At 38.1% G+C, this 22,155-nt stretch overlaps 1 pseudogene; it reads left to right on the forward strand.

Moving 5' to 3' along the window:
- The first annotated feature begins 1,504 nt into the window (after positions 1-1,504).
- Positions 1,505-20,209, forward strand: LOC148927079 (uncharacterized; annotated as a pseudogene).
- Positions 20,210-22,155: the final 1,946 nt, after the last annotated feature.

Here is a 22,155-nt window from a genome sequence, read left to right on the forward strand (position 1 = left end):
AATAATAATAGGATCTGTTGAAACTTTAAGTGTCGTTGTGTCTCCATACATAGCTTCACTTCTCTCTTGGTCGCTTCCGCTAGAAATATGAAACTTGTGATCTTTTGGTTGGGTTGAATTATTTTATTTCGTGGGAATATTTTAGATATGAAACAGATGAGATTGTTTTGGGAACCTTGCTATTTCAGAGCATTTATTGTGATAGCCTTTTGTTGGATTTCATTGCTAAGGCATTATTCTTCTTTTACTTAATCGTTCATTTAATACTCTGGTAAATTACCTCTAAATGAGACCCTAGCCTGTGATCTTTGTTGCATTTAAGTCTTCTTAGATAGCGATCGTCATTATTATTATATCCTAAAATGGCGGGTCGTTACAATACCTTTCTCTCTTTGAAAAATAATCTAAATTTTGGATGACAGGATTTTTAATACACAGTTGATAAATAAGAGAAAAAAAAAGAAAAGAAAAATTGAGTAAAATATCAGAGAGAAGAGAGAGAGAAAGAAATAATGTTAAGAAATTTTACATAAATAGAAATAAACTAATTTTAATGGGCAGATTAAAATTAAAAAAATAAGACGATTTTTTTGGTCAATGAGATATTACAATTTGAGGCGAAAAAGTAAATATCATCTTTTTTTTTTTTGATTTGACCACAGCCGAATCCACCGGAATCCGACTAATCCTACTCGACCGGGTTTGCGGATTAAGGCCGAAAGTCTCCCACCGAGTGGTGGGGTTTGAACCCGTGACCTCAAGGTCACCATAGCTCCGCACTGCCAACTACGCTACAACCCGTTGGTAGTAAAACTCATCTTTTAATTGTATTGCTTCTCTTGAAGCCCAAATATTTTTGGAAACAGGCCGATGATGGGACAGTAGGCCCAACAACTTATTAATATTTATGACCCATCTCTCTTTAAACTGAATACTAGTATTTAATATTTTCTCATAGCAATACTTTCAAAGCACCAAACATAACTAAAAATAAAATAATAAATTGGTCGATTTATTACCCTTAATCTAATCTGATTTGTAAAGTTGTCTCGATAAACATTGAATCGATTAAAAGAAATTAATGTTGAACCAATTATAATAGTGCATAACTTAAGGCCACATAAGCATTACACCAAAAACAACTTAATTAGTGAAAATATATATAACTACAAGTGGATCTAATATTTTTAAAAATTATTCTTTTAGGTGTTAATGGCTGTAGGTAGATGCTCTAAATTCCGTAATTAGGTGGGATGACAATTTAACTCATCAAATTTAAAGAAATTGAGTCGTTTCAGCAACTTGTGCCCAAATATAATTTTTTCTTAGGAAAATAAAAACATAGGACTCTTTCACAAGTTGCCATGATTCTCCATGCTCAAATTTTCCTCATAGAGTAGAAAGAAAAGAAAAAGAACAAATCAATAAAGTGTAATAGTTGAAGGCATATGAAAATCACATTATTTTGTCTAAGATTAATCGTTGGAATGGAGGTTGGAATGAAATGACAGCCTATGCAGCCTTGGTTTCTCTAATGCATCTCATTGATGACATCGAAAACCATCCTTCCCCTCCCATCTCTCTCAACAAACACCAAACTCAGTCTCTCACTCAAAATGTTCACTTTCTGCAGGAATTTCTGCAAGCTTACAAGTCCCCTGTTTCTGACAGTGACGAAGCAGATCCATTGGAGATGCGTATCGCAGATGCAGCTTATGCGGCTGAAGATGTTATCGAATCTCATATTGTCCGCAAGATCCAGCTCGATAGATCCAAAGCAACCAAAACCGGAAGCTTCTTCCATTGCTTTCGAGGTCCAAAGGATCCCAGAAATGTCTCATCAAATCACGGTGATGGCGATGGTGATGAAGCGGAGAAGTTGTATCAAGGTGTGCAAAATGTGGTTGAAGAAATGGATCGGATCAAGAGAGTGGCGATGGAGGCCAACACTGAGAAGGCGATGGTGCTCGGTGATCAAGGGCGGAGATTCGTCTCTTCTTCTTCTTCCACTGGGAAGAAGAGTAGTGGCGTGATGGTGTTCTCTGATGATATCTTGAACGAGATCATGGAAAATCTCGTGGCGGATGCACCCGGTCGCCAAGTCATCCCCATTATAGGTATAGGTGGAATAGGTAAAACTGCTCTTGCAAAACCTGTTTATTCGAAACAAGTTATTAAAGAGCGTTTTGATGTTTGTGCTTGGGCTACTATTTATGAACAATTCAACATAAGAGAGATTTTATGTGAACTTGTTTCTCAAGCTACTAACGTAAACAAGAAATTACTTGGTGAAAAGAGTGACAAAAAATTAGGAGAAGAGCTATACAAATTTTTGTGAGGTACAAGGTTTCTGATTGTAATGGATGATGTGTGGAACATCGAGTCTTGGGATGAGATACAACATTTCTTTCCTAACAATGGGAATTGTAGTCGGATAGTGGTGACGACTAGGTTATCCCAGTTGAGTCCTCAATTGAATAATCATTATAGTCACCAAGTGAAATTTCTTGATGAGAGTAGTAGTTGGGTCCTATTCTCCAAAACTGTGTTTGGAGAGGAACCTTTTCCTCTTGAATTGGAGAAAATTGGAAAGGAAATTACAAACAATTGTAGAGGACTTCCTTTATCAATTGTTGTAGTGGGAGGTATTTTGAAAAATATTGAACACACAAAAGAGTGTTGGGAATCAATAAGAAACAACTTAACTTCAGTGGTGAATTTGGATGATGATAAGCATTGCTTGAGATTGTTGAAAAAGAGCTACGATCATTTGTCTGTCTACTTAAAGCCTTGTTTTTTTATACATGGGCATGTTTGAGGAAGATGATGCAATTAAAGTCTCTACGGTAATCAAACTATGGATTTCTGAAGGATTTCTCAAACCAGTAGAAGAAAAACTTTGGAAACAATTGGGAAAAGGTTCATAAAGGATTTAGTTGATAGAAATCTCATTTCAGTTGATCGGCTGGGTAGTACCGGAAACATAAATGAAGTCAAACTTCATGATTTGCTTAGAGATGTATCAGTGAACGAGGGCAAGAAAGAAGGATTTTATCATGTGATTGGAGAATCTAGTCCCCGAGGCATAAATAGCCAACGCCGCGTTGTTATACGCAGGATTGTAGGAAAACATGGAACATGTGGGAAATTTGAAAAGGCTAGACCTTTGGCCTTTCATCTTTTGGTAACCTCCAAATGCTTTATGGTATGCCTTCATGTCAAGACCTTTGAGGTGGTCTCTCCTATCCTATAAACATGTGGGAAATTTGAAAAGGCTAGGCCTTTGGCCTTTCATCTTTTGGTAACCTCCAAATGCTCTATGGTATGCCTTAATGTCAAGACCTTTGAGGTGGCCTCCCCTATCCTATAAATAGGTGGAGTTTGGGAGAGGAGAACACACCAACAATCATTTTCTCTTTCTCTAAGCTCAAGCATTCTAGTTCGTATCTTAGGATCATTGCATTGCTCGGTTCTCGCCTCCAATTCAAGTTCGCCGGAGCCTACGAGTTTGGGGTGCTTCAACTCGGTAGGAGGAAAGTCGTTTCATCTTTAGGGACGTTGCGCCAATCCGTGAGCACTAGCCGGGGCGTATCTCGTCTTGCGGAGAGAGGGTTACCTCGACTCGATTTGAAGAAGACTATAGTTTGCATCTTGATCCTTTTATTACATTAACTTTGTTTAATTTACCTTCTAGTTTTTTGGTTCTTTTGTAATAGCAAGAGTTTGCCCGTGTAAAGGCTTCACTATTTCCAACAGTCGCAAGACGAGATACTGTACTCTTGCCATCATCATGTCGACCGAAGCTGGAGGAAACATAAAATTCAAAGCTGGAATGAAGCAACAAACAGACGCAATGTCGATGCACAATGAAGTGGTTAATTTCTTGAGATCCATTCTCTTGATAATTGTGTTTATCGTTTGTCATTTGACAAGCAAGACCAGTTTTGACTTGGTAGTAATTATGCATGTGGTGTTGAATATACCAATGCAGATATGGTTCAAGATAATTGTGTACTTATTGATGGAGATAATATTGTGCAAATTATTTGAACGTGTTGTTATAAACAACAAAGATCACGAGGTGGTCGCAATGGTCTCCGACGTGAACCATGGTAATAATCCAAATGAATGGTTTGTTGATACGGGTGCCACATGTCATGTGTGCTCCGAGAGAAACGTTTTTTCTACTTACAAATCTGTTGGAGGTAGAAAAGTACGCATGGAAAACCAAGCCTCTTCTGAGGTGGTTGGTGTGGGTAACGTGTTGCTAAAATTAGGATCTGTAAAGGTTCTTACCCTTAAGGATGTGCTGCATGTCCCAGACATCCGAAATAATTTGGTATCAGACTCACTTCTAGTAAATAATGGATTTTCACTAGAATTTGAGTGTGAAAAGGTTATATTGACCAAGTATGGAAAGTTCGGTGAAGGTCACCTAGTGAATGGGCTTTTTGAGCTGAATGTTGTGGTCATTCACTGTGGAAAAACAATAAGCAATAAGGAAGATGGCACATCTTCTTATTTGCTTGAGTGCTCTGATTTATGGCATAAAAGATTAAGACATGTAAATCTAAATGCTATAAAAAGATTAGTAAATCTTGATTTACTAAAAGTTGATGAGTTTAATTCACAAAAGAAATGTGAAGTCTGTGTTGAAGCAAAAATGACCAAGCTGCAGTTCCGCTCGGTAGAACGGAGCACAAAACCTCTAGAATTGATCCATACAGATATATGTGATTTAAAATTTGTGCAAACCAGAGGTGGTAAAAAGTATTTCATCACATTCATTGATGATTGCACGAGGTATTGTTACATTTACTTATTAAGAAGTAAAGATGAGGCAATTGAAGCGTTTAAAGACTTAAAAAATGAAGCCGAAAATCAACTTAATTGTCGAATTAAGTGTGTTCGAAGTGATAGAGGTGGTGAATATGTGGCGCCGTTTGCAGAATTATGTCATGCAAGTGGTATAATTCACCAAACCACGGCTCCATATTCTCCTCAGTCGAATGGTGTTGCTGAACGCAAAAATCGAACACTGAAAGAGATGATGAATGCTCTGTTGATTAATTTAGGATTACCCCAGAACATGTGGGGGGAAGCTTTGCTAACCGCAAATTACATCTTGAATAATATTCCACTCAAAATTAGGGATGTGACTCCTTATGAATTGTGGAAGGGAAAGAAACCTTCATATACATACCTTAAAGTGTGGGGGTGTTTAGCAAAGGTACACAAGTGCTGCCTCCAAAACAAGTTGCAATTGGCCCTAAAACAGTCGATTGTATCTTTATTGGATATGCATTGAACAGTTGCGCATGTCGCTTCTTAGTTCATAAGTCAGCTATACACGATGTAGCTGAAGGAACAGTAATTGAGTCAAGGAATATTGTATTCTTTGAGAATGTGTTTCCTTGCAAGAAGCAAGATGATCGTTCTAGTGAAAGAATGATGGATGAAACCACTAGTTCTAATTCTCCAAAAGTGACGAGGACAAGTCTTGAGGATGTAGAACCAAGACGTGGTAAAAGAGTTAGAGTGGCTAAGACTTTTGGTCCAGACTTCATAACTTTTATGTTGGATGGTGAACCAAAGTCACTATCAGAAGCATTGTCTGGCCCAGACGCAGTGTGGTGGCTAGAAGCTATCAACAGTGAAATAGATCCATTATGCTAAATAACACATGTTAGTAGACTTGCCAGAAGGCTGCAAGGCCTTAGGATGCAAGTGGATTCTGAAAAAGAAATATAAACCCGATGGTACTGTAGATAAGTACAAAGCTCGCCTGGTGGTGAAAGGCGTCAAGCAGAAAGAAGGGCATGACTTCTTTGATACTTACTCACCTGTTACGAGAATAGCTTCCATCCGGGTGCTTCTTGCGATTGCTGCGTTGCACAATCTTGAGATTCACCAAATGGATGTGAAAACTGCGTTTCTGAATGGTGATTTGGAAGAAGAGATATACATGGAGCAACCTGAAGGGTTTGTTGTGCCCGAGCAAGAATGCAAGGTATGCAAATTGGTAAAGTCTCTTTATGGATTGAAGCAAGCGTCGTTGCAATGGCACTTGAAGTTCGACAATGTGATGTTGTCAAATGGACTCACTATCAACGAGTGTGATAAGTGTGTTTACATTAAGAACACAGATAACGAGTTTGTTATTGTGTGTCTGTATGTTGATGATATGTTGATAATGGGCAGCAATAGTGCCATTATTAACGAGACAAAAAACATGTTGAAAAGAAATTTCGATATGAAAGATATGGGTCTTGCTGATGTGATTCTCGGAATCAAAATAGTGAGAACTAATGAGGGAATTGCAAGCAATTCTCATTATGTTGAGAAAATGCTTAAGAAATTCAACTCGTTTGATTGTAAGCCAGCAAAAACTCCTTTGGAGCTCAATGTCCATCTAAGCAAGAATATGGGTGAGCCTATTACTCAAGAAGAGTATGCAAAGGTTATAGGAAGTCTTATGTTTATCACGAACTGTACTAGACCAGATCTTGCTTGTACAGTGAACAAGTTGAGCCGATTCACGAGCAATCCAAGCAAAGAACATTGGAAAGCTCTGTACAGAGTTTTGAGATACTTGAAGTATACTATTGACTTTGGACTGCACTACACAAGATATCCCCAAGTACTTGAAGGGTACTGTGACGCAAATTGGATCTCTGATTCAAAAGACTCATTTTTTACGAGTGGGTATGTCTTCACTGTGGGGGGTGGTGCTGTTTCGTGGAAGTTAGCGAAACAGACGTGTATTGCTCGCTCCACCATGTAATCAGAGTTTATCGCTTTGGATAAAGCAGGGGAAGAAGCCGGGTGGCTCAGAAATTTCCTAGAATGTATTCCATGTTGGAAGAAGCCAGTGCCCACAGTAGTGATACACTGTGATAGTAAAGCAGCTATAGGTAGAGCACACAGTGGCTTCTATAATGGTAAGTCTCGACACATTCGTCGACGACATAATACCGTAAGGCAGTTGATCACAAGTGGTGTTATCGCTGTTGACTATGTTAAGTCGGTGGACAACATAGCGGATCTATTAACAAAAGGTTTAAACCGTGATCAAATGCATAAATTGCTAAAAGGAATGGGACTGAAAACCACATCTTAAAAGATGAGTATAGTGGTAACCCAACCATACGATTGGAGATCCCATGGGATTGGTTCAATGGAAAACAAAGCTATACAAATCTAGTTGTAACACTCAGAAGATTTTAATCTTCGCCCATTCTTTAGAAAGCATTGAGTGTTGTAACCTGCACGTGGTAAGAGGTTAAGTCTTTTGACCTTTAATGATTCTTGAAATCTCAAGGAGATGAAGTATGGCAGGATACTCATTAAAGAATCACCTATGTGTTGGAACATATATACTAAAAAGCATTTTTCGAGTTTTTGAATTTGATAAATTGCTTGTATATTGTAAACACTCTTCATTTAATGAGAATAATAAATGTTTTCTTCACACTGTGTATTTTACTTTAATGGGTATTGACCGTATTTAATTATATATTAAATTATATAATTAAAACGCCGGAAAGTAAAATCAGTCTAAGTCTTCTACATTGAAGGTTGGGTCGTGGAACAGGTCATCACAGTAGGTGGCCCAACCGGTACCTTGTAGAAGTAAAACTTTTTCACAACCTAGATAGGCTTTGGCTACCTATCGTGAAAGGTTGCAGTGTCCATCCGAAAGTCGTCTTTACCTTGAGAATGACTAGTGACACTGGTGTGGTATAGCATTGAATGGATCTAAAGTATAGACACGTCTTTGTTGCTATCTACTGTAAGACGATGTCTTGGAGATTTAATATTTCCTAATCTTTGTAATAATATAGGACACACGTTATTTAATCATACGCTGCTTTGACTTATCAATAGGTGCGGGTTTTTCGTAACCCAATATTCCTGATATCTTGGGTAGTAGTAATTAATAACTAGAATGGTGTCAGTTTTATTATTACATTGAATCGTGTGCCTGCGCGGTTTGACTATATCCCCAAGAGGTGTTCGAAAGAAGTTCTATTATTCGGAAACCCGGCCGGTTTGGATTTAATCCAAGAATAAATAGAAAAGGAAAAGTATATTTTAATATACATCTCGTACTAGACAAACTCTTGGAAATAAAGATATTAATTAATTTAAAGTCTATAGCAGACTACAAATTAATTAATGGATATAGAAAGTCTTAGACACGGGAAATAATATATTAAAGAGGTTAACCCGGATTGCTTGTAATCACGGATTGGATGGGCGGTCAATATTTCTTCTATAGTGGCACAAGAAATATTCCATTGGCCTTATATTAAATTATGGGTTATAATTTAATTAGTAAAGAAGGTCCAATTGGGGAGGCCCAATCCAAGCCCCATAGATCCCTAACCTAGTCCATCATAAACTCTATAAATAAGAATGTAAGGAGGAGACACAAAGGTTATCAAAAACCCTAGCCTCCACACTTGGCTTTCTTGTCTTCTCCTTCAAGATTCTTATAATTTCTAAGAGAATCCTCCCACAAGGAATTTAGATCTATAGAGTTAAGGGTCATAGGTTAGAAGATCTTTGGTCTTGCATTCACAATCAAGCTTCAAGATCTACACGTGGAGAAGTAGCAAGCCACTTCGATTCTTTGGAGAATCATTGTTGTAAGTATTCAAAAACATAATTTAAATTAAATTATGTGATTAATTGCGCAATTATATGTCTCTACATGTTCAAGCATGAAATTGAATCGACCCACATAATCACCTAAATAGATTCTTATGTGGATTTATTTGTTTTGCATTTTCCGCTGCGATTATCCCCAACAATTGGTATCGGAGCCATGCTTTTAGGCTCTGATTATTTGGGTTTAATCTTGTTTTTTCAAAATTACATGGATCAATGAAGAATATTTTAGATCTATAAGTGAATACTCTAGATCGGCTAAAGAACATTCTAGATCTATGAATTTTATTCAAGATTGATGAAGAATGTCTTGATCTACAAAAGAGTACTCCAAGATCTATAAAATATATTCTAGATCTATTTTATATAGTTGTTAAATGGAATATTCTAGATCTATAAGAATATTCTTAAGAATATTGTGGATCTATGATAGTTTATTCTTGATCTATGTTTATTGTGTTCTACTTGTGTAGATCTACATGTTTGAAAAATGTGATGGATGATTGTTTTCATGCTTGCAATATTGCGTGATTGTTGAATCTTGTTGTTCTTCGTTTTATTGTAAACCCACGGGGGTTGACCGTGGTAGATTAGGTTTTGTTTTTCCCTTGTATATTTCTTTTGTAAACAAATGTAATAGTTAGAATACAAAGAAATGTAATACGATGGAGAAAAACAAGACGAAGACGAAGCCGACGAAGAGGAGACCTAGGCGGCGGCCGAAACCCTAGCGGGCTCGGCCGCACGCAGATCTAGGCGGTGGCGGCGGCTGGCGGCTGGGCAGGCGGCGAGCAGCGGCTGGCGGCAGTCTTGGCGACGGCTTATAGCCGCACGCAGATCGAGACGGCGGCGGAGCAGTGGCTGACGGCTGGCGGAGGCTGGGCGGCTGGGCGCGCAGCCTTGGCGGCGGTCGAGACCCCTAGGGTTCGACCGCACGCAGATCGAGGCAGCGGCGGCTGGTGGCTGACGGCACGGCGGCAGCTCCCGGTGCTCGGCGGCGGCAAGCCAGCCCGATGAAGACGACGGCGGCGCGGATCCCTAGAAGGCGGCGGCGGCTAGTTGTTTTTATTTTAGGGCAAAACCCTAATTAGGGTTTTAGATGGCCCGTTTAATAGGCAAGGCCCAATGTGTGGTCTTGACATAATTTTTATACCCTAGATATTTGTTTTATTCAAATGGGGTATATATTTTATTTAATCCTTTTTATCCGGAGTACCATGGTTCATGGAAAGGATAAATTGTGATTTATTTTAATTATTTGGTTTTAGACACTTAGTGGTTTAAAATCAAATGATTTATTTGGTTATGTGTGATGTGACAAAATGTGCAAATTTATTTGCCTATGTGATTTACATCTTATGTGAGTTAAATAATTATTTGCTTGCATGATAATCAAATGAAAACCATTTTAACTAAAAAATGACTAAGCGATAATTACGAACAGTCATGTTGTATATGGTCTCCATAAATGGTATTCAAATGTGAAGTAAATTATATAACATTTCGACCTTTCTTTAGAGGAGTTATGTTATTAGTAATATTTACAGATTTCATAAGATTTGAATAACTAAAATGGTTCTTTTAAATAAAAGGCATGTTTCTGAAGGAATATTGATTCCAGTGGGAGCGATATTATCACGAAATGAGCATTATTTAAAAGATGATAACCATGGTCTTAGAATCTTGTTGAGTGGCGTGCGACCTTTCTTTAGAGGAGTATTCAAAGCAAGATAAGATTCTTGAGGACTAGAATTATGGTACTAGCTTAGGCAATATTAGGCAGCCATGCCATTCTTATGGTCTCTGGACTATCTGTCGGTATTGTGACCAAGATTTTTTTTTTAAAAATCTAAATAATCCATGACATCCTTTTGGTGCTTGTTTATTTAGCGTTTTAATAGCATATGTGATTTTCGAATGTTTTATGGTTTTTTACATTCCTTTATCATGTATGGTTGTGTGATGGATACCTTTTATTTTTCTCAGTCAATATCAATTATGTCGCTCAATCCATTATCTGTGATCTTGAAAGAAAACAAACTCGAGGGGCCTAACTATGTAGACTGGAAACGTTATTTGAACATTGTCCTTATCGCTAATGATTATAAGTTTGTGCTTGAAACCGGTTGCCCTGCAAAACCTGCTGATAATGCTTCTGCGGAAGATAAGGCCGTGTACAATAAGTGGATTAAGGCCAATGAGATGGCGAAGTGATATATTTTGGCTTCTATGTCAAATGTGCTTCAACATCAGCATCATTCCTACGAATCCGCTTATGAGATCATGGAGAACCTTAGATCTCTTTTTGGGACTCAGAGTCGATCTGCTAGATCTCTAGCGATTAGGAGTCTCATGAATAAGACGATGAAGGAGGGCACGCCAGTCAGGGACCATGTCCTTGAAATGATGCGCCATCTCAATCAAATTGAGGTCTTGGGAGGATCGATTGATCCAGATTCTCAGGTGGACATAATACTCCAAAGTCTTCCGGCAAGCTTTCAACAGTTTAAAGTCAACTATGAGATGACTAAGCAAGACCTTAACTTGGCTGAGCTTCTAACTGAGCTTCAAAACGCTGAAGGCATTTATGCCCAAGCCAAGCAAGCTATGTTGGTTGACCGCGCCTCCAGTTCCAAAGTCACTAGACCTAGGAAGGATGGCAAGGCGGAGCAGGCTGCCAAGGGATTGAAGGCAAGGAAGGACAAGAAGAAGGTTAAAGCAAGAAAAACTGGAAAGTGTTTCAAGTGTGGTGAAAAGTGACATTGGAAGCCTGATTGCCCCAAGAAGGGTAAAGGTCCAAATGGTCAAGGTAAACACCAAGCTCATGTTCTTGAAACTTACTTAGCAACTGTTTCTACCCATCAATGGGTAGTAGATACGGGAGCAACTGATCATGTATGTTTTGATCCCGCTTTGTTGCAGGATTCAAGGAAACTAAGTGAAGGGGAGATCATTGTCCATCTGGGGGATGCTACTAGAGTGGGAGCGATTGCAGTGAGAGCTGTTTATATTCGCTTTTCTAGTAGTAGAGCTTTGGTATTAAACAATGTTTTATTGATACCTTCGTTTAGAAGGAACTTGATTTCTGTTTCTAAACTGGTTTTTGACGGATATTCTATTTCTTTCAATGATGCTTGCATTATAAGGAGAGATGATTATTTTATCTGTTAAGGTATCATGGATAATAACTTGTATACTATACGCTCTACGCATCAAGTTGTTGAGTCGAATAACATATCTGTTTCTCGCAAGAGAAAGACTTCACCACATGATATGAATGATATGTACTTATGGCATCTAAGGCTTGGGCATGCCAATCCGAGAAGGATCCAAAAGTTGGCGAGCCTTGGCTCAATTAAGGGACTAAGCTTAGACCCCTTTCCAACTTGCGAATCCTGCTTGGAAGGCAAGATGACCAAAAGATCCTTTAAGATCAAAGGAAATAGAGCCAAGAAAGTACTAGATCTCATTCACTCGGATGTGTGTAGTCCATTCCAAATTCAAACTAGGGGAGGCTATGTATATTTCATCACCTTTATTGATGATTATTCAAGACTAGCCCAAGTCTATTTGATGCAACGCAAATCAGAATCTTTTGAAAAATTCAAACTATTCAAGGCATTTGCAGAAACGCGTCATAGTAAGACTATGAAAGCCTTACGATCTGATCGAGGAGGCGAGTATCTTAGTGATGAATTTTTGGGCTACTTAGCGGAAGCTGGGATTGAATCCCAACTGACTGCACCTGGCACTCCTCAACAAAATGGAGTTGCGGAAAGGAGAAATCGAACATTTCTTGAAATGGTTCGATCAATGATGTGTTATGCTCAGTTGCCAAAATTCCTTTGGGGGTTTGCGCTAGAAACAGCGTGTTACACCCACAATAACTTACCTACAAAGTCAGCGCCCAAAACACCTCATGAGTTGTGGACTGGGCGTAAGCCCAACCTAGAACATCTCAAGATATGGGGTTGTCCGGCGCATGTGCTAGTTAAAGATCCAAGTAAATTGGACTCTCGCACAGAGGTAAATGTTTGTTTGTGGGATATGCCAAAGGAACAGAAGGCTATGAATTCTATAGTCCTCAAGACAACAAAGTATTTGTAAGCACAAATGCAAAGTTCTTGGAAGAGGAGTATATTAAGAATCAAAAACCCAGAAGTGTAATCACTCTTGAAGAAATAAGAGATGATGACGTTCCAATTACACAAGAGAAAACTCCACAAGAAAATATTGCACCACATAATACAACTTCTTCTACTTCTACGATTGTAGAGCCTCGTCGTAGTGGGAGGGTTTCAAAAGAACCAGAAAGGTGGATTGGTCTGGGAGAGTCTTCAGACTCAGCTTCCGGACATCTAGAACCTGACCCCTGGAACTACAAAGAAACAATAAATGATTTGGATAGTCTCAACTGGATTGAGGCAATGGATTCCGAATTACAATCAATGGAGGATAAGGACGTTTACGACCTTGAAAACCTACCCGAAGGCTGCATTGCCATTGGGAGTAAGTGGGTATTCAAGCGTAAACGAGGTCCGGATGGGAAAGTTAAATTGTTCAAAGCTAGATTAGTGGCAAAGGGTTATACCCAAAGAGAAGGCAACGATTATGATGAGACCTTCTCACCCGTCGCTATGCTTAAATCAATTAGGATTCTCCTATCCATCGCAGCCTACATGGACTGGGAAGTTTGGCAAATGGATGTCAAGACCGCCTTCTTGCATGGTAGTCTTGAGGAAACCATTTACATGAAACAACCCGAGGGCTATGAAATTAAGGGCAAGGAGCACATGGTGTGGAAGCTTAAAAGATCCATTTATGGACTCAAGCAAGCATCCAGAGCATGGAACATGTGCTTCGATAAGACTGTTAAATCATTTGGTTTTGATCAGTGCCCAGAAGAGAGTTGCGTGTATAAGAAAGTTGAAGGTGCAAATGTGGTGTTCTTGGTACTTTACGTGGATGACATCTTGCTAATTGGAAACAATAATAAGATGTTATCGTCCGTAAGAAACTGGTTGTCTACCCAGTTTGAGATGAAGGACTTGGGAGATGCGGGACACATTCTAGGAATCAAAGTGATCAGAGATCGCAAGAAGAGAATGTTGTGCTTGTCTCAAGAATCCTACATCGATACTGTACTACAACGTTTTAGCATGGAAAATTCCAAGACAGGTTTCGTCCCTTTCAGACATGGAATTCATCTATCAAAGGAGATGTGTCCTACGACACATACAGAGATAGAAGACATGACAAAGGTTCCATATGCCTCGGCAGTTGGAAGTCTCATATATGCTATGTTGTGTACACGACCTGATATATGCTTTGCCGTAGGCATGGTGGCTAGGTATCAGTCGAACCCTGGCCAAGGACATTGGACTGCAGTAAAGAATATACTCAAGTACCTGAAGAGGACTAAAGAGTATGTTCTAGTTTACAAGGCATCTGATCTATGTCCGATGGGGTACACAGATTCAGATTTTCAATCTGATCGTGATTCGAGGAAGTCTACTTCTGGTTATGTGTTCACCTTGGGAGGTGGAGCCGTTATATGGAAGAGTGCAAAGCAGAAATGCATTGTGGACTCGACCATGGAAGCCGAGTATGTAGCTGCTTCTGAAGCTGCAAAAGAGGCTGTATGGCTCAAGAACTTCCTAAAGGAGTTGGGTGTGATTCAGAGTTTGCCCAAGAGCATCACGGTATATTGTGATAACTCTGGAGCTGTTGCAAACTCAAAGGAACCACGATCCCATAAGGCAAGCAAACACATTGAGAGGAAGTACCATATCATTCGGGAGATTGTACAGAGAGGTGACATACAAGTAGTCAAGATTGCAACAGAAAACAACCTTGCTGATCCTTTCACGAAAGCCCTCTCGGGTGGGACGTTTGATCGTCATATGGAAGGATAGGTGTTAGATGCATTAAAGACTCAGACCTGCTTTCTCTATAAGTGGGAGAAATTGAAGAAAATTGACAGTAGTATACTCGAAAGCATGTTTTGAGTATAAGTGGGAGATTGTTGGAACATATATACTAAAAAGCATTTTTCGAGTTTTTGAATTTGATAAATTGCTTGTATATTGTAAACACTCTTCATTTAATGAGAATAATAAATGTTTTCTTCACACTGTGTATTTTACTTTAATGGGTATTGACCGTATTTAATTATATATTAAATTATATAATTAAAACACCGGAAAGTAAAATCAGTCTAAGTCTTCTATATTGAAGGTTGGGTCGTGGAACAGGTCATCACAGTAGGTGGCCCAACCGGTACCTTGTAGAAGTAAAACTTTTTCACAACCTAGATAGGCTTTGGCTACCTATCGTGAAAGGTTGCAGTGTCCATCCGAAAGTCGTCTTTACCTTGAGAATGACTAGTGACACTGGTGTGGTATAGCATTGAACGGATCTAAAGTATAGACAAGTCTTTGTTGCTATCTACTGTAAGACGATGTCTTGGAGATTTAATATTTCCTAATCTTTGTAATAATATAGGACACACGTTATTTAATCATACGCTGCTTTGACTTATCAATAGGTGCGGGTTTTTCGTAACTCAATATTCCTGATATCTTGGGTAGTAGTAATTAATAACTAGAATGGTGTCAGTTTTATTATTACATTGAATCGCGTGCCTGCGCGGTTTGACTATATCCCCAAGAGGTGTTCGAGAGAAGTTCTATTATTCGGAAACCCGGCCGGTTTGGATTTAATCCAAGAATAAATAGAAAAGGAAAAGTATATTTGAATATACATCTCGTACTAGACAAACTCTTGGAAATAAAGATATTAATTAATTTAAAGTCTATAGCAGACTACAAATTAATTAATGGATATAGAAAGTCTTAGACACGGGAAATAATATATTAAAGAGGTTAACCCGGATTGCTTGTAATCACGGATTGGATGGGCGGTCAATATTTCTTCTATAGCGGCACAAGAAATATTCCATTGGCCTTATATTAAATTATGGGTTATAATTTAATTAGTAAAGAAGGTCCAATTGGGGAGGCCCAATCCAAGCCCCATAGATCCCTAACCTAGCCCATCATAAACTCTATAAATAAGCATGTAAGGGGGAGACACAAAGGTTATCAAAAACCCTAGCCTCCACACTTGGCTTTCTTGTCTTCTCCTTCAAGATTCTTATAATTTCTAAGAGATTCCTCCCACAAGGAATGTAGATCTATAGAGTTAAGGGTCATAGGTTAGAAGATCTTTGGTCTTGCATTCACAATCAAGCTTCAAGATCTACACGTGGAGAAGTAGCAAGCCACTTCGATTCTTTGGAGAATCATTGTTGTAAGTATTCAACAACATAATTTAAATTAAATTATGTGATTAATTGCGTAATTATATGTCTCTACATGTTCAAGCATGAAATTGAATCGACCCACATAATCACCTAAATAGATTCCTATGTGGATTTATTTGTTTTGCATTTTCCGCTGCGATTATCCCCAACACTCTGTAAGTGAGAAGTGGAGCCGCTTCGTGTGTATGAGTCACTTATGAATTCCAAAGAGGTATTCCACGGCCGAAACGGACACAAACGTGAGAACTGATGGAGTTGAGACAATATTGTGTTGATACTATTGACTAGGCATACACCAAGGAGGAATAGTTCAAGGCATTGCGTCCACTAGCCCGCCGGTATGTTCGATAGTGTTGACTATGGAAGGTTCAAAACCACAAGTTACCTCTCCAAAGACAGTATCGTTTCTCGAGAACTGAGCAAAGAGTCTGCATACATGCATTTGTGTCTGGTGTTGGTTTGAGCTTGCGGCGCTCTAACCAATGTGGGGGATTGTAGGAAAACATGGAACATGTGGGAAATTTGAAAAGGCTAGGCCTTTGGCCTTTCATCTTTGGTAACCTCCAAATGCTTTATGGTATGCCTTAATGTCAAGACCTTTGAGGTGGTCTCCCCTATCCTATAAATAGGTGGAGTTTGGGAGAGGAGAACACACCAACAATCATTCTCTCTTCTCTCTAAGCTCAAGCATTCTAGTTCGCATCTTAGGATCATTGCATTGCTCGGTTCTCGCCTCCAATTCAAGTTCGCCGGAGCCTACGAGTTTGAAGTGCTTCAACTCAGTAGGAGGAAAGTCGTTTCATCTTTGGAGATGTTGCGCCAATCCGTGAGCACTAGCCGGAGCGTATCTCGTCTTGCGGAGAGAGGGTTAGCTCGACTCGACTTGAAGAAGACTATAGTTTGCATCTTGATCCTTTTATTACATTAACTTTGTTTAATTTACCTTCTAGCTTTTTGGTTCTTTTGTAATAGCAAGAGTTTGCCCGTGTAAAGGCTACACTATTTCCAACAAGGAACACTTCAAAGAAGAAAGTCCTTGATGAGTTGCTATCTATGTCAGATGCTCGTTCCATTATTTGGGAGCATGGGAAAGTTCCGCGGTGTCAGAAATTTGGATTGTTGAGGACAATACACGCATATAAAGATGATAAAAATACGATGAATAATCTTGTGTCTCGAGAAGTTAACTATTGGCACCTCCATCAAACTATTATGCAACCATTTGAATACCCTTCCGTTCGGTATTATGGATTCTTTTGGGCAATATGCCCATACAAGTTCCGTATATTCACATACAAAAACTATGTGAATTCTCTTGTGTCTCGGTATGTTAACTTGAGACACCTCGGTGTTGCAGTTGCTGGCATGTCTTCAGATTTTTCTTCTTTCAATCACCTTTGGAATTTGCAGGGCTTGATAGTTTCATGTATGCGTAGATGTAATGTGTCTAGTGAGATATGGAAAATGCCTCAACTAAGGCACATTGAGATGGCAGGGAGAAAATTTCTTCTGCCAGATCCTTCAAGTGATATTGTCGTCATGGAGAAGCTAGTGGTACTTGAGGGAGCACGTAATTTCAAGTGCGATGGAAAGATCGTTTCGAGAATTCCCAATATTAGGAAATTGAAGATACAATATTCAGGTAGCAAGGGAAAGGGCTATGATGATTATTATAGTCTGAGCAATATTGATCGTCTGTGTAGATTAGAATCTCTCGATATCTTGTGTTGGTTTGGTTTTAGAGGGAATGCCTCTTTGTAAAAGCTCACCTTTCCCAAAACCCTAAAGAGTTTAAATCTTCAAATGGAACTTCACTTTGAATGGGAGCCGATGTTGGAAAAGATAGGTTTGTTGCCCCTTCTTGAGAAGTTGAAGTTGTGGTTTGGATGCTTTGGAATAGCCAAGTGGGAAATATTTGAAGATCAATTCCCTTGTCTCAAATACTTGGGGTTGTTTGGGTGTCATAGCTTGAAACATTTGACTACAGAAGCGAACTCCATTTTTCCATGCCTTGAGAAGCTTCAGCTTCATTATTTGTGTTGAATATTTGTGGTCTACTTTAATTGGACCTTGGGTATTTAATTACGTTTTGGGCCCGTCCCAAATTGATTAAATGCTATGGCCCAATGTTTGTGTAATGGTGGTCCAACCCGGCTTGATCCATTACTTACCCAGGCTGCACCGATGCTTGCCACGTGGGACTCTCACCCGGATCCTGCTTTGTGGCCGTTGATTCTGTGTTGTGTTTTTTTAAGTGAGAGGCCGACCTCTCACTTACCCTAATTCAACTTACTCACCTCTCTCTCTCTTTCCAGTATTCTCTCTGCCTTCTCTCTTCTTTCTCTCTCTTGTTTTCAGGCGACTTCGCCGGTGAACTACTCAGATCTTTGGGTTACACCGATTGATCCTTGTTTTAGTGGGTCCTATCGGTTTAGATCTTGAGTTTGGAGACTTTCTCGGTTCCCAACAGAGTACTTGAAGGATTCTTACTTAGGGTTTGAATCTGGTGAAGTCTGGCGTTCAAGAAGTGAGAACTTGTGAGGATCTTGTGAGTTTCTGGTGACTGTGAGGTGTTCTGATAGTCAGGGTGGCATTCGGTGCGGCTAGGGTTTCCTGACCTAGCATTCAAAGGTTTCTCATCGTGTGACTTGTGGTAGAAGCGTGTGGGGATGTCCTTGGCCTAGTGTAGTCACTGTTGTCAATGACGGATCCAGAAACTAGAGCTCGTGGGGTCGGACAAAAAATTTAATATGATAGTATAATATTTAAATAATTACTCCCTCCGTCCCAGATAATTCGGAACACTTTGACTTGGCACGGATTTAAAGAAATCTAATGGAAAGTAAGTTGAAAAAGTTGGTGGGATGTGGGGTCCTACTTTTAAAGTATTAGTTTTATAATAAAATGTGAGTAGGAATGAGTTAGTGGATTATGAGGTCCACTACCAAAACTGGTAAAAGTAAAGTGGGACAAATTATGTGGGACGGCCCAAAATGGAATAATGGGTCGAATTATCTGGGACGGAGGGAGTATTATTTAATTTATATATAATTTTTAAATAGTTATTTTTATCATTTTTGCAGTCCCTTATGTTAATTTCTTTAGTATAGGAGTATCATTTAATATAATTCCTAGTATTTGTTATTACAAATTTAATTGTTAATTTCAACAAAATTAAAAATAAAACTAAAAAAATATTTTTTTAATATTTAACACATTTGTAGGATCTAGTAAACTAAATTAATTGCACAAAATAAACAGCCGCATAGTAAATAGGAGTACCACTATATATTAATAATAAGTTTATTGCATAAAAATATTACTTAAAAATGAAGGAATCAAAATAAAAATCTTCAATAAAAGAAATATCCCTATATTTACTAAAACGACGCCTCGATCTTCTCCCAAAACTAGTCTACAGACTACAGTTTTCTTCTCTTTCAAAGTAGAGCAACAGAGTTCTCTTCTCCATTACTAAATTTCCTCTTCATTTAAATTTTCTAATCCATAACAATGGTTTCTCTGTATTTTTTATCTTCTCCCCACAATTTTTCTCTAATTTTCCAAGAAGACGAAGTTGTCGAGGGGTCGGGAGGCGGCGCTGCCATGGGTCACCGGCAAATTACAGAGCTTCCCGGCGGCACTCACGGACCGATGGTGGGGTCGGCCGACCCCACCCGACCCCACCTGGGTCCGTCATTGACTGTTGTGACCTGAGCCATATCCTTACTATTCTGTCTTAGTTGCATTTACTTGTTGTTACTTAGATCCGAAAGGATCTTGTGTTGGTTCACTGATCTATCTACTTGAGTGTGCAGGTACTAATTGGACAAGGACTTGGATTTCAGATTGTTTGAAATCTTGGAATAGTTAGGGCTCGAATTAGGGTTCGATATCTGTAATAGTTAGATATCTCAGTGAGTTAGATTACTTGTAATCTTGTAATACTTTTGTACCTGGCTTGTAACTTATGAGATTAGCCATCTCAGAACCCAATTAATAAAGAGGTCCCGCTAATTAGCGAATCCCGAGTGATCTGATCCCTACAATTTGAAAGGATTGGAAAGTATTCCATCTGAAATTGGATACATACCGACTCTCCAAAAGATACAGATGGATCTTCCCAACGAATCAATGGTGAAATGTGCAAAACATACAGATGGATCACTAATTGTCATGATTCTCCATGCTCAAAATTTCCTCATAGAGTAGAAAGAAAAGAAAAAACAAATCAATTAAGTGTAATAGTTAAAGTATGAAAATCACATTATATTGTCTACGATTAATCGTTGGAAATAACACAATATGCAAATTTAATCCGAAACATTCTAGTCTTTTATAGTTACTAAACATGCTAAAATTTTCCAATAATTAAAGTACATGATCAAGAAAATAGAAATAGAGAAGCAATTCAAAATAGAAATAACAATAAAAACACTCAAATTAACGTATGAACAAAATTAAATCTTTTGTCCCAAATCACAAGCGAAAAGCAAAGAAAGAACACAAAAATAGCAAGGAACATATTTTGTGGAAAAAATTGGGACATTAAATTGTAAAAGGTGTCAATCAATGCATGCATGTGCCCAATTTAGTACTAGTATTTGTTTGGAATGCATCTTCCATTCCTATTATTCTCGACGTAGACATATAAATCTATGCAATCTTATGATGATATAGGTTACTAGTATCACATAAAAATCAGATTAAGAATTTCTTTGGAATATTATTTTTTGGGTTCCATTTTATTTGGAATACTAAACCACGACTCCACGAGAATACAATCTTACCTTTTAGAATTCCACTTTTAGTGAAAAGAAATTTCTCACAAGGGACATAAATTTCGTTTACAAATATAACTAAAACGAATCATCTTCTATTGCTTATAGCATCATAATCTAAAATCAAAATCAAATCTCCACCTTTAGACGTATGTGGCTGCCCTTTCCAAATCACAAAGGCAATTTTGATCTCTGTGGTTCGTTTTCTGAATTGGAATGAAACAAAATCAAAATGCTTCCGCTTCACTTCTTTTTTGTCTTACTATTCGTTTACAAATGTGTAGTTAACATAATTTTATTACCATATTTTAATTCATTGAAAGCCATATTTTTATCAGATATATCATTATTTTTTCGGGGTGCATGATATGCGAATATATAAGTATTCGAAACCGATGGATCAAACACCCGAATATCCGAAATTGTTCATGGTGAATTGTTTTTGTATATATATTGGTAATAAGTAAATAATTAAATCAAGAATTTTAAAAATTCTACAAAGCTAAAATTTTCCAATTTTCAATAAATATATAATATTCTTTTTATTTACATGCTAATTATATGACTTAATCATGGGACTCTATGTCTTTATATGCTGAAAAGTACATTTTATTTTCCAAAACAGATGAATATTACTAGTATGAATATGCAAAATATTCAAATTGACTAATACTCTCTCTGTCCCATTAGAAATGAAACGTTTTTCTTTTTAATTTGTCCCTTTAAAAATGAAATGTTCCTATAAATGGAAACAATACTCTCTCTATTTTTTCTTCTTTCTTACTTTACTCTCTCTTCATTAACTCATAAAACAACACTACATAAAATCCTGTGACGAAAAGCAAATGTTGCATATTTAGTGGGACGGAGGGAGTATATCTTCCCGTCCAAATAGATGCAGTCATACTTTTTTTTTAGTTTATCCCAAAAAATGTCATATTTTTTTTAGATAAAGTTCTTTTCATGTTAATTTAAATATAATATTTTTCTCTTTTCACTTAATACATGATACAACATCGCCTAAAATCTTAACATTATCAAAATATGAAATCGAGAAAAATAGCATATATAGAGAGGATAGATAAAAGAGACGCAACCGCTATAAATAAGCAGAACAAATCTCTGTATATACATATATATCATCAAATCCATCGTATATAAATATGCTAATCTCACGAAATAGTTAAAAATAAAACAAGTAGAAACGTTTTCTTCTTCTCCAAATATATATTATATATATACTCCTTTGGGTCACGAAACATCGTGTACTGATTGTGGAGAGGACTCGAGCAACAAATCCGTTACAACATTATGAACATGCGCTTGAATAACTCGTGAATCTCCTACGGTTTGCATCTTGTATGATAAAGCATCTCC

Source organism: Salvia hispanica, chromosome 4 (assembly GCF_029641045.1).
Source record: "Salvia hispanica isolate PSC_SH4W2 chromosome 4, Shi_PSC_v1, whole genome shotgun sequence".
Lineage (NCBI taxonomy): Eukaryota > Viridiplantae > Streptophyta > Magnoliopsida > Lamiales > Lamiaceae > Salvia > Salvia hispanica.